At 44.0% G+C, this 16281-nt stretch overlaps 6 non-coding genes across 6 annotated transcripts; 5 read left to right on the top strand and 1 right to left on the bottom strand.

The window, feature by feature from the left end:
* Positions 1-826: 826 nt before the first annotated feature.
* Positions 827-899, bottom strand: trnaa-agc (transfer RNA alanine (anticodon AGC)). The gene has a single exon. It is a non-coding gene; the product is annotated as a tRNA-Ala (tRNA).
* A 3554-nt stretch (positions 900-4453) lies between these two features.
* trnam-cau (transfer RNA methionine (anticodon CAU)) lies at positions 4454-4526 on the top strand. Its single transcript has one exon. It is a non-coding gene; the product is annotated as a tRNA-Met (tRNA).
* A 2765-nt stretch (positions 4527-7291) lies between these two features.
* Positions 7292-7364, top strand: trnam-cau (transfer RNA methionine (anticodon CAU)). The gene has a single exon. It is a non-coding gene; the product is annotated as a tRNA-Met (tRNA).
* Positions 7365-9966: 2602 nt separating this feature from the next.
* On the top strand, positions 9967-10057 carry trnay-gua (transfer RNA tyrosine (anticodon GUA)). The gene is given in 2 exon segments: positions 9967-10003; positions 10022-10057. It is a non-coding gene; the product is annotated as a tRNA-Tyr (tRNA).
* A 653-nt stretch (positions 10058-10710) lies between these two features.
* trnam-cau (transfer RNA methionine (anticodon CAU)) lies at positions 10711-10783 on the top strand. The gene has a single exon. It is a non-coding gene; the product is annotated as a tRNA-Met (tRNA).
* Positions 10784-13381: 2598 nt separating this feature from the next.
* Positions 13382-13472, top strand: trnay-gua (transfer RNA tyrosine (anticodon GUA)). The gene is given in 2 exon segments: positions 13382-13418; positions 13437-13472. It is a non-coding gene; the product is annotated as a tRNA-Tyr (tRNA).
* The last annotated feature ends 2809 nt before the right edge of the window (positions 13473-16281 follow it).

The following is a 16281-nucleotide window of genomic DNA, read 5'->3' as shown; positions in this document are numbered from 1 at the left end:
GCGGTCCCCAACCTTTTTTGCACCACGGACCGGTATCATGTAAAACAATACTTTCACGGACCGGCACAGAAAAAAAAACAAAAAAACAAAGTGCATAAACAGACTCTTACTCTTATGCTTAACTAGTGGGAGCCTTTGAGCTTTCTCAGCAATGAGGCGGTCCCATCTAGGGATAATGGGAGACATGACACCCGAAGTGTGTTTCTTATGTCCAGTCCACTCCGTAATTTTGTTTTGGCCGTCATTAATTGCTTCAGTCGTTCTTGTTCATGTTTTCTTCCATGGCTTGTCTTTTAATGCAGGGTGCTCGGTCTCGCAGTTTTGAAGGCTTCGTTGCCTCATTTGCGAGTCTGTCGCCACATCACTCAGAGCGGACTTGGTGTGTGAGAATCACCTGTTGCAATAAATCCGTATTTTAAATAGGACTCCTGATATAGTCTTTTAAATGCGGGTTTCTTTTTCTTTGAAGGGGTAGGCTCCTCTTCTTCTGTCTCCTCGTTAGGCCTTTTCCCCTTTCCGAAGAAGCTCTCCAAAGACGTTTGTTTTTTATTCATTTTTGCTAGCTTGTGGGCTTAATTTTGGGGTGCCGTATCCCGTGACCGAGACAAGCGTCTGGACAGGTGCTTAAAGGCACAGGCGGATGAATCTGATCGATTTATAAATGAAACAGCTTTCAGACTCAGATAATGAATAATATATGTTTTGCTCAGTCTTTCTGTGCGGCCCGGTACCAAATGACCCACGGACCGGTGGTTGGGGACCACTGCACTACATTATCCATCCATCCTCATCCATCCAGTTACACCCTCCCTCCTAAAATGCAGGCTGGAGGATGCGGGCATCGATCCCGCTACCTCTCGCATGCTAAGCGAGCGCTCTACCATTTGAGCTAATCCCCCTTGTATAAAGGGTCAATTGCAAGTCAATCAGGACTCACTGCACTACATGAAGTGTACTAGTGAAGTATTGGAAGCATCAGACTTTTAATCTGAGGGTCCAGGGTTTGAGTCCCTGTTCAACACTTTGTACTCCCTCTTGCTTGTACTCCCCTTCCCTCTCTGTTACAGTTTTTTCTGATTGCTTAAACACTAACAATGATTCTTATAGCACAATTTCTAAAACTATTAATAGTTATAGCAAAATCACTCACTGAGTTTGCAAAACTAAAAGCAAAAAAACTGCTTTACACTCAATTTGCACTTTTGTAACACACAATTTGCAAATGTATAAATATAATCCACTTGACAGCACTCTTTTTGCTGAACTGTAAACACAACTCACTGCTTTACACACAACTTCCAAATGATCAACACACTCATAGTAAAACTACACACATTTATGGCTGGTATTTACACTATTTTGCCAACTGTCTGGCTACACTGTCACATGTGAGAACTGTTTTACATCATTAGTTCACTTTGCAATCAGTATGAGCACTGTGAATAAGACACAGGTAAGCTTCAGTGTGGAGAACAATGGAGGAAGAAGGAAACTGAGAAGAGTGAGAATTAGAAGAGGAACATGAGGAAGAGGAGGAGGACAAAGACTAGGACGTGAATTTAGAGGAAGAGGACGAGGAGGTGAAGAGGAAGGAGGAAGGGTAAGAAGAAATAGAATTACTGATGTCATCGGAGCTACAATAGTGGATCATGTGATCAACCATGGAATGACCCTGAGGGAAGCTGGACAACAGGTTCAGCCTGAGCCGCTACACTGTAGCAAGCATCATAAGGACATATTGATGAGAATGAGTACAGTTCCCTCACACTAAGTTTTGTAGGTGTACCATACTCTAATGAGAAAAACAACAATACTGTACATGTAAAACTGAAACTGTTACTCCACAGAATCATAGACATCCAGCATCTGGAAGGAGGCATGCGAGGATATGGACCAGGCATCATGTCAGGCCTGGATACGGCACTCCAGGAGACATGTTCCCCGGTGCCTTGGACTAGAAGACATTGCATGAGACGATGAAATTCTGTGGCCGGACCCAGAGAGACAATGAGACTGATTTTCTCTCTCTCTCTCTCTCTTTCAGTGAAATTGTATGTTTTCTTGTGATTGTTTTGATGTGCGTGAATAAACATTCATACTTGAAATTTGAATTCCTGTGTTTATAGAACTATTTATGACAAAAGTTTGACCTCACATGGACATACCTTGTGCACAGAGAAAGCAAAAGCCAGATGTGTTTTCAGTTAATACCATCAGTGTGTAGTTGGCACATTGTGTGCTTAGTAATATGATGGTTTGTGTTAATTGTGTGGTACAAAAATACCATTTTTACAAAGGTTTGAAGAGTTAAGCAAGATGTATTAGCTTTTGCAAGAGATCTACAATGGTTTGGTGTAAGGTTTTTTTATCTGTGTGTAGAGTTTTGCACAAATAGCCAATAGTTACAGAAATGTGCTTACAGTTTTTTCTGATTGCTTAAGCACATTTCTGTAACTATTGGCTATTTGTGCAAAACTCTACACACAGATAAAAAAACCTTACACCAAATCAGCAAAACATTGTAGATCTCTTGCAAAAGCTAATACATCTTGCTTAACTCTTCAAACCTTTGTAAAAATTGTATTTTTGTACCAAACAGTTAACACAAACCATCATATAACATAGATGCTTCCTTGACTCCTCTTTCATACCACCTTTCCTCCCTGTCTAAAATGTGGACATTGTTGTCCTCAAAGGAGTGTCCTTTGAAGATCCTGCAGAGTTTCTCTGATACTCCTGACACATATGGAATGGAGATGTTCTTTCTCCGCCGGTTGTTGTGCTTCTTCTTGTTGTTGGGGGGTCTTGTTTTAGTGGCTTTGATGAGTGCCCACTTCGGGTAGCCACAGGTTTGCAGGGCCTTCCTGATGTGGTGTTGCTCCTTCTTCTTCCCCTCTGAGCTGGTTAGTACAGTTTGTGCTCTGTGCTGCAGGGTCCTGATGACTCCCAGTTTGTGTTCCAATGGGTGGTGTGAATCAAACAGCAGGTACTGGTCCGTGTGTGTGGGTTTCCTGTACACTTCCACATTGAGGCTCCTGTCCTCCTCAATATGTACTGTGCAGTTCAAGAAGGCCAGATTGTTCTCCCTGATGTCCTCCCGAGTGAACTTGATGTTGTTGTCCACTGCGTTGATGTGTTCTGTGAACCGTTGCACTTCATTGGTCTTGATTTTAACCCAGGTGTCATCCACATATCTAAACCAGTGGGTGGGGGTGGTTCCAGAAAAGGAACTCAAGGCTCTTCTCTCCACTTCTTCCATGTAGAGGTTGGCCACAATGGGAGACACAGATGATCCCATCGCACAGCCGTGCTTCTGTCTGTAAAAGTTCCCATTGTACTGGAAATAAGTGGTGGTCAGGCAGAGGTCCAGCAGGTCACAGATGTGGTCTGGCGTGAGGTTGGTTCTTTCCTTGAGTGTGCTGTCTTGTGTGAGGCACGTCCTTACCATCTCTGTGGCTACTGATGTAGGGATGCAGGTGAACAGGGAGGTGACATCAAATGAGGCCATAGTGTCGTCTGGGTCCATTCGGATCTTCTCCACCTTGTTCACAAAGTCCTACCAGTGGTGTCAGGAGTTCAGCCAAGTGCTTAGCCATGTTGTATGTGACTGAGTTTGTGCTGCTGACGATGGGTCTGAGGGGGACTCCTTCCTTGTGAATCTTGGGGAGTCCATACAGGCATGGAGTGGCTTCCCCAGGAAGCATACAATGCAGTGATTCCATCCATTCCCAGGAAGTTTGCACATACTCACAGCAAGAACAAAGGGCTGTCAACCAGTCCCCCTCCGGCAGTTTCATAGTCGTTAGCCAGTCGTTAGACACACCTGCCAGATCATCACAGGTAGTTATGGAAACATTTAGTGCTATTGTTTCTAAGTTTGACCCAGACCCACCCACTGAGGTCTGCAACCACATATAAACCATGTTTCCCACCAAACAGTTAGAACTGATGAAGCTGCTTGGATGAGCTGCGAAACATCTTCAAGAAAACTCTACAAGTCCAGACGCCTTGCCTCAAAGCATATATTCTATTCTATTCTATTCTATTCTATTCTATTCTAGTATGGTCAAGATGTAAAGTGGTCATACTGCCACAAAGTCTTAAGCTGCATTCCAGGATAATGAAAATCTTGTCTGATTTTTTCAGGTCTTTATGAACACACAAATCCAATCCACATTCCTGACTTTCAAATCAAGCACAGATGACCTGTGTTTGAGTCAACTATGAACGCTCGGCTGTGCTCGGGCACTTCTTTCTCAGCCCACCCTTCCAGTTGTCGGATCGGACCAGTTGTATTTTGGAATATCTGAATGCTTTTTTGTGGAATACTTGATGCGGCCCAGCCTCACCCAGCCTCGACCCCCATCGCCCCCCGGGTAAGTTGAGTTTGAGACCCCTGCTGTAGATCTTTGTTTAAAAAAAAAAAAAAAAGACCATATGTCCCAGTTTTTGGGCCTCGTTGGCGCAGTAGGCAGCGCGTCAGTCTCATAATCTGAAGGTCGTGAGTTCAACCCTCACACGGGGCACAACTTTTAGAGACAGCATTGAATAAAGAGTACACACACTCACCATTTACAGGTACATAATATTACATAGTAGCATCAACAAGCTAATTTACAGAGGAAATGACCATAAAAGCAGGTGTCTGTCAGTGCTTACTATACAATCCGGTGGTTGCCTACCCATTGTGCATGTGTGGAACACAGACCTTAAGGGGCCCCACACTGAACAGACTGTGTGACAGAGGCTGGGGATCAATGCCACCATTGTGAACACAATACCAGGAAGTTTAAGGCCTTTTTTTCATATACAGTGCCCATGTTAGTGCCAATATGTCTCGTATACATGCTGGCTACTACTCTTTTTAACCTATGAGACTGACGCGCTGCCTACTGCGGCTGTGGTTGCTCAGAAACAAGTGAAATATGGTCCTTTTTTTAACAAAGACATCTACATTGCAGTATGTTAGTGAGAATATCTCTCATATGCGCGCTGACTACTGCACCAACAAAAATTATTAATTTAACCTTTAGGAGTATGTACACACCTTAAAACTGCTGTGAAAATATGATATGTTAATACGTAGAGAAGATTGAAGCAAGGCGTCTGGACTTGTAGAGTTTTCTTGAAGACGTTTCGCTGCTCATCCAAGCAGCTTCATCAGTTCTAACTGTTTGGTGGGGAAACATGGTTTATATGTGGTTGCAGACCTCAGTGGGTGGGTCTGGGTAAAACTCACAAACAATAGCACTAAATGTTTCCATGGCTGCCTGGGCCAGGTGTGTCTAACGACTGGCTAACGACTGTGAGACTGCCGGAGGGGGGCTGGTTGACAGCCCTTTGTTCTTGCTGTGAGTATGTGCAAACTTCCTGGAATGGATGGAATCACTGTATTGTATGTGGTAGAAAGATGATGTCTGAGGCCACCACCTCTGTTAAGGGAAGGTTTTTCCAGCTTAACATAGATGCTTCCTTGACTCCTCTTTCATACCACCTTTCCTCCCTGTCTAAAATGTGGACATTGTTGTCCTCAAAGGAGTGTCCTTTGAAGATCCTGCAGAGTTTCTCTGATACTCCTGACACATATGGAATGGAGATGTTCTTTCTCCGCCGGTTGTTGAGCTTCTTGTTGTTGGGGGGTCTTGTTTTTGTGGCTTTGATGAGTGCCCACTTCGGGTAGCCACAGGTTTGCAGGGCCTTCCTGATGTGGTGTTGCTCCTTCTTCTTCCCCTCTGAGCTGGTTAGTACAGTTTGTGCTCTGTGCTGCAGGGTCCCGATGACTCCCAGTTTGTGTTCCAATGGGTGGTGTGAATCAAACAGCAGGTACTGGTCCGTGTGTGTGGGTTTCCTGTACACTTCCACATTGAGGCTCCTGTCCTCCTCAATATGTACTGTGCAGTTCAAGAAGGCCAGATTGTTCTCCCTGATGTCCTCCCGAGTGAACTTGATGTTGTTGTCCACTGCGTTGATGTGTTCTGTGAACCGTTGCACTTCATTGGTCTTGATTTTAACCCAGGTGTCATCCACATATCTAAACCAGTGGGTGGGGGTGGTTCCAGAAAAGGAACTCAAGGCTCTTCTCTCCACTTCTTCCATGTAGAGGTTGGCCACAATAGGAGACACAGATGATCCCATCGCACAGCCGTGCTTCTGTCTGTAAAAGTTCCCATTGTACTGGAAATAAGTGGTGGTCAGGCAGAGGTCCAGCAGGTCACAGATGTGGTCTGGCGTGAGGTTGGTTCTTTCCTTGAGTGTGCTGTCTTGTGTGAGGCACGTCCTTACCATCTCTGTGGCTACTGATGTAGGGATGCAGGTGAACAGGGAGGTGACATCAAATGAGGCCATAGTGTCGTCTGGGTCCATTCGGATCTTCTCCACCTTGTTCACAAAGTCCTACCAGTGGTGTCAGGAGTTCAGCCAAGTGCTTAGCCATGTTGTATGTGACTGAGTTTGTGCTGCTGACGATGGGTCTGAGGGGGACTCCTTCCTTGTGAATCTTGGGGAGTCCATACAGGCATGGAGTGGCTTCCCCAGGAAGCATACAATGCAGTGATTCCATCCATTCCCAGGAAGTTTGCACATACTCACAGCAAGAACAAAGGGCTGTCAACCAGTCCCCCTCCGGCAGTTTCATAGTCGTTAGCCAGTCGTTAGACACACCTGCCAGATCATCACAGGTAGTTATGGAAACATTTAGTGCTATTGTTTCTAAGTTTGACCCAGACCCACCCACTGAGGTCTGCAACCACATATAAACCATGTTTCCCACCAAACAGTTAGAACTGATGAAGCTGCTTGGATGAGCTGCGAAACATCTTCAAGAAAACTCTACAAGTCCAGACGCCTTGCCTCAAAGCATATATTCTATTCTATTCTATTCTATTCTATTCTATTCTAGTATGGTCAAGATGTAAAGTGGTCATACTGCCACAAAGTCTTAAGCTGCATTCCAGGATAATGAAAATCTTGTCTGATTTTTTCAGGTCTTTATGAACACACAAATCCAATCCACATTCCTGACTTTCAAATCAAGCACAGATGACCTGTGTTTGAGTCAACTATGAACGCTCGGCTGTGCTCGGGCACTTCTTTCTCAGCCCACCCTTCCAGTTGTCGGATCGGACCAGTTGTATTTTGGAATATCTGAATGCTTTTTTGTGGAATACTTGATGCGGCCCAGCCTCACCCAGCCTCGACCCCCATCGCCCCCCGGGTAAGTTGAGTTTGAGACCCCTGCTGTAGATCTTTGTTTAAAAAAAAAAAAAAAAAGACCATATGTCCCAGTTTTTGGGCCTCGTTGGCGCAGTAGGCAGCGCGTCAGTCTCATAATCTGAAGGTCGTGAGTTCAACCCTCACACGGGGCACAACTTTTAGAGACAGCATTGAATAAAGAGTACACACACTCACCATTTACAGGTACATAATATTACATAGTAGCATCAACAAGCTAATTTACAGAGGAAATGACCATAAAAGCAGGTGTCTGTCAGTGCTTACTATACAATCCGGTGGTTGCCTACCCATTGTGCATGTGTGGAACACAGACCTTAAGGGGCCCCACACTGAACAGACTGTGTGACAGAGGCTGGGGATCAATGCCACCATTGTGAACACAATACCAGGAAGTTTAAGGCCTTTTTTTTCATTTACAGTGCCCATGTTAGTGCCAATATGTCTCGTATACATGCTGGCTACTACTCTTTTTAACCTATGAGACTGACGCGCTGCCTACTGCGGCTGTGGTTGCTCAGAAACAAGTGAAATATGGTCCTTTTTTTAACAAAGACATCTACATTGCAGTATGTTAGTGAGAATATCTCTCATATGCGCGCTGACTACTGCACCAACAAAAATTATTAATTTAACCTTTAGGAGTATGTACACACCTTAAAACTGCTGTGAAAATATGATATGTTAATACGTAGAGAAGATTGAAGCAAGGCGTCTGGACTTGTAGAGTTTTCTTGAAGACGTTTCGCTGCTCATCCAAGCAGCTTCATCAGTTCTAACTGTTTGGTGGGGAAACATGGTTTATATGTGGTTGCAGACCTCAGTGGGTGGGTCTGGGTAAAACTCACAAACAATAGCACTAAATGTTTCCATGGCTGCCTGGGCCAGGTGTGTCTAACGACTGGCTAACGACTGTGAGACTGCCGGAGGGGGGCTGGTTGACAGCCCTTTGTTCTTGCTGTGAGTATGTGCAAACTTCCTGGAATGGATGGAATCACTGTATTGTATGTGGTAGAAAGATGATGTCTGAGGCCACCACCTCTGTTAAGGGAAGGTTTTTCCAGCTTAACATAGATGCTTCCTTGACTCCTCTTTCATACCACCTTTCCTCCCTGTCTAAAATGTGGACATTGTTGTCCTCAAAGGAGTGTCCTTTGAAGATCCTGCAGAGTTTCTCTGATACTCCTGACACATATGGAATGGAGATGTTCTTTCTCCGCCGGTTGTTGAGCTTCTTGTTGTTGGGGGGTCTTGTTTTTGTGGCTTTGATGAGTGCCCACTTCGGGTAGCCACAGGTTTGCAGGGCCTTCCTGATGTGGTGTTGCTCCTTCTTCTTCCCCTCTGAGCTGGTTAGTACAGTTTGTGCTCTGTGCTGCAGGGTCCCGATGACTCCCAGTTTGTGTTCCAATGGGTGGTGTGAATCAAACAGCAGGTACTGGTCCGTGTGTGTGGGTTTCCTGTACACTTCCACATTGAGGCTCCTGTCCTCCTCAATATGTACTGTGCAGTTCAAGAAGGCCAGATTGTTCTCCCTGATGTCCTCCCGAGTGAACTTGATGTTGTTGTCCACTGCGTTGATGTGTTCTGTGAACCGTTGCACTTCATTGGTCTTGATTTTAACCCAGGTGTCATCCACATATCTAAACCAGTGGGTGGGGGTGGTTCCAGAAAAGGAACTCAAGGCTCTTCTCTCCACTTCTTCCATGTAGAGGTTGGCCACAATAGGAGACACAGATGATCCCATCGCACAGCCGTGCTTCTGTCTGTAAAAGTTCCCATTGTACTGGAAATAAGTGGTGGTCAGGCAGAGGTCCAGCAGGTCACAGATGTGGTCTGGCGTGAGGTTGGTTCTTTCCTTGAGTGTGCTGTCTTGTGTGAGGCACGTCCTTACCATCTCTGTGGCTACTGATGTAGGGATGCAGGTGAACAGGGAGGTGACATCAAATGAGGCCATAGTGTCGTCTGGGTCCATTCGGATCTTCTCCACCTTGTTCACAAAGTCCTACCAGTGGTGTCAGGAGTTCAGCCAAGTGCTTAGCCATGTTGTATGTGACTGAGTTTGTGCTGCTGACGATGGGTCTGAGGGGGACTCCTTCCTTGTGAATCTTGGGGAGTCCATACAGGCATGGAGTGGCTTCCCCAGGAAGCATACAATGCAGTGATTCCATCCATTCCCAGGAAGTTTGCACATACTCACAGCAAGAACAAAGGGCTGTCAACCAGTCCCCCTCCGGCAGTTTCATAGTCGTTAGCCAGTCGTTAGACACACCTGCCAGATCATCACAGGTAGTTATGGAAACATTTAGTGCTATTGTTTCTAAGTTTGACCCAGACCCACCCACTGAGGTCTGCAACCACATATAAACCATGTTTCCCACCAAACAGTTAGAACTGATGAAGCTGCTTGGATGAGCTGCGAAACATCTTCAAGAAAACTCTACAAGTCCAGACGCCTTGCCTCAAAGCATATATTCTATTCTATTCTATTCTATTCTATTCTATTCTATTCTATTCTATTCTATTCTATTCTAGTATGGTCAAGATGTTAAGTGGTCATACTGCCACAAAGTCTTAAGCTGCATTCCAGGATAATGAAAATCTTGTCTGATTTTTTCAGGTCTTTATGAACACACAAATCCAATCCACGTTCCTGACTTTCAAATCAAGCACAGATGACCTGTGTTTGAGTCAACTATGAACGCTCGGCTGTGCTCGGGCACTTCTTTCTCAGCACACCCTTCGATAGCTCAGTTGGTAGAGCGGAGGACTGTAGTGAGACAATAAAACTGAAATCCTTAGGTCGCTGGTTCAAATCCGGCTCGAAGGAGTGACTTTTAACCCTCGAGAGTTTCATCATAATGTCACATCATTTTTTCACTGGTTTTTTGGCTAAAGGGCCGATGTGACATATATGTCACAATGATTTTTATCTGATTTGATTTTTTATCTGAAGTGCATTTGTTCAATACATGTGTTTACAACACGTTTATGTAATAAAGGATGTGTTATGTAGTCATTAGAATCCTTGACTGGTCAAATCTTACCTTTAGCAAGTCGATAGAGCCTTTTTAAAATTTGCTAGCTCTGCATCTGTAAACACAAAATCACCTACAAACAAACCAGCCTGTTTGACCCCAATGGTACAGCAAATCACTCATTAAGGAATATGACATGCAGTTTTTATTTAGTAAACAATGTTTAGCTTTTAATCTTAGTGAAACTGAGGGGAAATCGCTGCATATCAGTTTACGATTAATGAATTCCTCGATAATTTGCATCCCTATTCTGACCTGGAAGATTGAGAAGATCGGACCAGTTGTATTTTGGAATATCTGAATGCTTTTTTGTGGAATACTTGATGCGGCCCAGCCTCACCCAGCCTCGACCCCCATCGCCCCCCGGGTAAGTTGAGTTTGAGACCCCTGCTGTAGATCTTTGTTTAAAAAAAAAAAAAAAAAGACCATATGTCCCAGTTTTTGGGCCTCGTTGGCGCAGTAGGCAGCGCGTCAGTCTCATAATCTGAAGGTCGTGAGTTCAACCCTCACACGGGGCACAACTTTTAGAGACAGCATTGAATAAAGAGTACACACACTCACCATTTACAGGTACATAATATTACATAGTAGCATCAACAAGCTAATTTACAGAGGAAATGACCATAAAAGCAGGTGTCTGTCAGTGCTTACTATACAATCCGGTGGTTGCCTACCCATTGTGCATGTGTGGAACACAGACCTTAAGGGGCCCCACACTGAACAGACTGTGTGACAGAGGCTGGGGATCAATGCCACCATTGTGAACACAATACCAGGAAGTTTAAGGCCTTTTTTTCATATACAGTGCCCATGTTAGTGCCAATATGTCTCGTATACGTGCTGGCTACTACTCTTTTTAACCTATGAGACTGACGCGCTGCCTACTGCGGCTGTGGTTGCTCAGAAACAAGTGAAATATGGTCCTTTTTTAACAAAGACATCTACATTGCAGTATGTTAGTGAGAATATCTCTCATATGCGCGCTGACTACTGCACCAACAAAAATTATTAATTTAACCTTTAGGAGTATGTACACACCTTAAAACTGCTGTGAAAATATGATATGTTAATACGTAGAGAAGATTGAAGCAAGGCGTCTGGACTTGTAGAGTTTTCTTGAAGACGTTTCGCTGCTCATCCAAGCAGCTTCATCAGTTCTAACTGTTTGGTGGGGAAACATGGTTTATATGTGGTTGCAGACCTCAGTGGGTGGGTCTGGGTAAAACTCACAAACAATAGCACTAAATGTTTCCATGGCTGCCTGGGCCAGGTGTGTCTAACGACTGGCTAACGACTGTGAGACTGCCGGAGGGGGGCTGGTTGACAGCCCTTTGTTCTTGCTGTGAGTATGTGCAAACTTCCTGGAATGGATGGAATCACTGTATTGTATGTGGTAGAAAGATGATGTCTGAGGCCACCACCTCTGTTAAGGGAAGGTTTTTCCAGCTTAACATAGATGCTTCCTTGACTCCTCTTTCATACCACCTTTCCTCCCTGTCTAAAATGTGGACATTGTTGTCCTCAAAGGAGTGTCCTTTGAAGATCCTGCAGAGTTTCTCTGATACTCCTGACACATATGGAATGGAGATGTTCTTTCTCCGCCGGTTGTTGTGCTTCTTCTTGTTGTTGGGGGGTCTTGTTTTTGTGGCTTTGATGAGTGCCCACTTCGGGTAGCCACAGGTTTGCAGGGCCTTCCTGATGTGGTGTTGCTCCTTCTTCTTCCCCTCTGAGCTGGTTAGTACAGTTTGTGCTCTGTGCTGCAGGGTCCTGATGACTCCCAGTTTGTGTTCCAATGGGTGGTGTGAATCAAACAGCAGGTACTGGTCCGTGTGTGTGGGTTTCCTGTACACTTCCACATTGAGGCTCCTGTCCTCCTCAATATATACTGTGCAGTTCAAGAAGGCCAGATTGTTCTCCCTGATGTCCTCCCGAGTGAACTTGATGTTGTTGTCCACTGCGTTGATGTGTTCTGTGAACCGTTGCACTTCATTGGTCTTGATTTTAACTCAGGTGTCATCCACATATCTAAACCAGTGGGTGGGGGTGGTTCCAGAAAAGGAACTCAAGGCTCTTCTCTCCACTTCTTCCATGTAGAGGTTGGCCACAATAGGAGACACAGATGATCCCATCGCACAGCCGTGCTTCTGTCTGTAAAAGTTCCCATTGTACTGGAAATAAGTGGTGGTCAGGCAGAGGTCCAGCAGGTCACAGATGTGGTCTGGCGTGAGGTTGGTTCTTTCCTTGAGTGTGCTGTCTTGTGTGAGGCACGTCCTTACCATCTCTGTGGCTTCTGATGTAGGGATGCAGGTGAACAGGGAGGTGACATCAAATGAGGCCATAGTGTCGTCTGGGACCATTCGGATCTTCTCCACCTTGTTCACAAAGTCCTACCAGTGGTGTCAGGAGTTCAGCCAAGTGCTTAGCCATGTTGTATGTGACTGAGTTTGTGCTGCTGACGATGGGTCTGAGGGGGACTCCTTCCTTGTGAATCTTGGGGAGTCCATACAGGCATGGAGTGGCTTCCCCAGGAAGCATACAATGCAGTGATTCCATCCATTCCCAGGAAGTTTGCACATACTCACAGCAAGAACAAAGGGCTGTCAACCAGCCCCCCTCCGGCAGTTTCATAGTCGTTAGCCAGTCGTTAGACACACCTGCCAGATCATCACAGGTAATTATGGAAACATTTAGTGCTATTGTTTCTAAGTTTGACCCAGACCCACCCACTGAGGTCTGCAACCACATATAAACCATGTTTCCCACCAAACAGTTAGAACTGATGAAGCTGCTTGGATGAGCAGCGAAACGTCTTCAAGAAAACTCTACAAGTCCAGACGCCTTGCCTCAAAGTCTATATTCTATTCTATTCTATTCTATTCTATTCTATTCTATTCTATTCTATTCTATTCTAGTATGGTCAAGATGTAAAGTGGTCATACTGCCACAAAGTCTTAAGCTGCATTCCAGGATAATGAAAATCTTGTCTGATTTTTTCAGGTCTTTATGAACACACAAATCCAATCCACATTCCTGACTTTCAAATCAAGCACAGATGACCTGTGTTTGAGTCAACTATGAACGCTCGGCTGTGCTCGGGCATTTCTTTCTCAGCCCACCCTTCGATAGCTCAGTTGGTAGAGCGGAGGACTGTAGTGAGACAAGAAAACTGAAATCCTTAGGTCGCTGGTTCAAATCCGGCTCGAAGGAGTTAGTCCATGGGCCAGATGAGATATCGGTACCACTCAAGGTGGCAAAGGTTGCTTATACTTTTTGAAAAGATACATGTCTGTAGTCAACATTTTGGTATGATAACCCTTCTGAAGTCACAGCTAAATTATGGTTATCAGCTGTTAAAGAGACCCTCCCCCGTCGAAAAAATGCATTTTTGACACTGGTGCATAACTTGGTATTGGCCCTTGTTAAGGACATATTTAAATGATTATATTATTATGTTTGGTATCATTTTAAAGGGGACACTCTGAGCTTTCATTCAAGCTCTTTTGCGAATACTTTTGACAAGTACAGAGGACACTGGAGCTCTTCAAACCTTTTATCACACACATTTTTCTGCCATTTCTGCCTAAATCATCTTTCGTCTTTTAGTCCTGTGGCATCAGGAAGCATGAGAGACACAAAATACAAACATTGCAAGACTGGCACGACTCTAAGGATTCAGGAAATATATAATTTACCCATATTATGTCATTCTGGGGGGCTGATTTTCAGCCTTATGTCAGCTGGACAGTTATTCTAAGAAAGCAGACCAAACAGTAAGCAGACCAGATTCAGTGAGATTACACTCATTTTATGCATGTCTTCAACTCAGTGGCAATACAGAATAATCATTTAGCTCACAGTGAGGTTACAACTATACAACTTAAATAAATAATTGTATTTATATATCTGATATATTACTACACTGGGCAGTCTGTTTAATCTGTATGAAGTACAGTATTTGCACTGGCAAAATTCTTGCAACACCAACTCTGCACTAAAACAGGGTGAACTTATCCTATTACAGTAGACTCATTTACCAACTTAACTATACAAATGTTATATTTTGAGCATTTTGAATGTAGTTCAGGTAGTTGAATATAGTCTACAGTACAATTTTTTATTAACATTAATATGTGAATTTAGCCCAGGAGTAGTTTATTTTGTGCTGGGCTAGGCCAAACCTAGAAAATAAGCCCTAGCAACAAGTGCAGGGGCAGTTTGACAGTTAGTTGACGGTTAGTTGACATTTAGTTGACAGTTAGTTGTGGTTATGGTGAACACATCAACCTAGGCTCCTGCGTAAATGAGGTAAGCAATTGTAGTGATTTTTAATTACAATTTTGTAAATATATCAAAATCAAGTAAGCTGTTAATGTACATATTATTATGGTTTCTGTTTCTAGCTAAACTGAATTATCATGGCCACTAGTGAGCAAGTAAATAACGGTCCAGATCCAAAGCGACGAAAAATGGAATGCATTATCCACTGCTCTGATGACAAAGACAAGTTGATTTCACTTCAAGGAGTTGACTCTTGGAAAACTCTGCTCAGGGCAGCTCAGATACGGAATCACACACCAATTTTAGAAATATTGGAAGACCTTCCTGAGGGTCAGAATCCATCACTCTACTACCACAGGAAGTGTCGTAGTATCTTCACTATGAAGAAACTTCTTGATGGCATTCTTAAAAAAGAAAAACAATGTGCTAGTTGTTGTAGTGAGGAGAAAAAGAGAGCATTTAGAACATCTATGACTTTTGACAAGTGCATATTTTGTCAGAAAACTGACAAATATGTAAAAGGACAAAATAGAAGAGAGCCATTGGTACAGTGTAGAGAACTGCGAGCTGATGAAAAGATGCGAAGGGCAGCCACAAAGACAATGGACAGTAGTATACTGGCTATAATGAGTAGAGACCTTGTAGCAGCTCAGGGACACTACCACAGGTCTTGCTACAGATTATACACAAAACAGGACGTCATCAGTGTGATGATGGTGCTTCAGCCCAGTATGAAGCAGCTGTAAAAGAATCATTTGATGAGTTATTCCAGTTCATCAGGGTGGAGCTTTTTGCCAATCCTAAAGTGATGTCTATGGCTGAACTAACTTCTAGACTGACTGCTTCAATGAAATCCAAAGGAATGATCCAAGTCAAAGAAACAACCAAAAAGCACATACGGCGAAAGCTGGAGCATGAGTTTGGTGGAGCCCTGCACATCTTCCCTGATGATAATGGAAAACTCCTCCTCTATCCAGATAACCTGTCCATAAAGGAACTTGTGAAAGAAAACCACAACCTCAAAAAGATTGGCAAAGATGCTGTAGCTAGAGTAGCTATTAATTTGAGAACAGATATTAAGGGTCAGGATGTTCCTCAATCCTGGCCACCTAATGTTAAATCAGAGGTAGAATGCCCTACCATTCCAGAGTCACTCAGTGTCTTCCTTTGCTATCTACTCACAGGGTCTCATGATCTTCATCATGCAACTCAGAGAGTCCAGCGGCTTGTGCAATCATTTGGTCAAGATATTGTATATGCAGTGACGTGTGGAAGTATAAAACCTTCCAAGCATATCATTCTCCCATTTTGTGTCAAATCATTGACAGGAAATGTAGAGCTGATAACTATCCTAAACCGACTAGGTCACTGCATATCTTATTCAAAGATGGAGGAGATTGACACCGCCCTGTGTCTTCAAAAACTCTCTTCATCAGAAAATGACATAGCTTTGCCAGCTAACATATATCCTGGCCAATTCACCACTTTAGCTTGGGACAACATTGATCGCCTGGAAGAAACACTCAGTGGCAAGGGAACATCTCATAGAGTGAATGGGATAGCTGTGCAAGCAAATAAATCCAACCAAGATGCTGTCAAACCCAAACCAAATGTTGCCAAAACAAAACAACGGAGCATCAGTGCACCCGCACCAATGTTGCCTACTTACAATGCTGGAAATAGAGTGGGACCACCACAAAGCAAATGTGCAGACATCAATACTGCAGCCAATACTCAT

Source organism: Parambassis ranga, unplaced genomic scaffold, assembly GCF_900634625.1.
Source record: "Parambassis ranga unplaced genomic scaffold, fParRan2.1 scaffold_33_arrow_ctg1, whole genome shotgun sequence".
Taxonomy (NCBI): Eukaryota; Metazoa; Chordata; class Actinopteri; family Ambassidae; genus Parambassis; species Parambassis ranga.
This window is presented reverse-complemented; position numbering and strand designations above follow the sequence as displayed.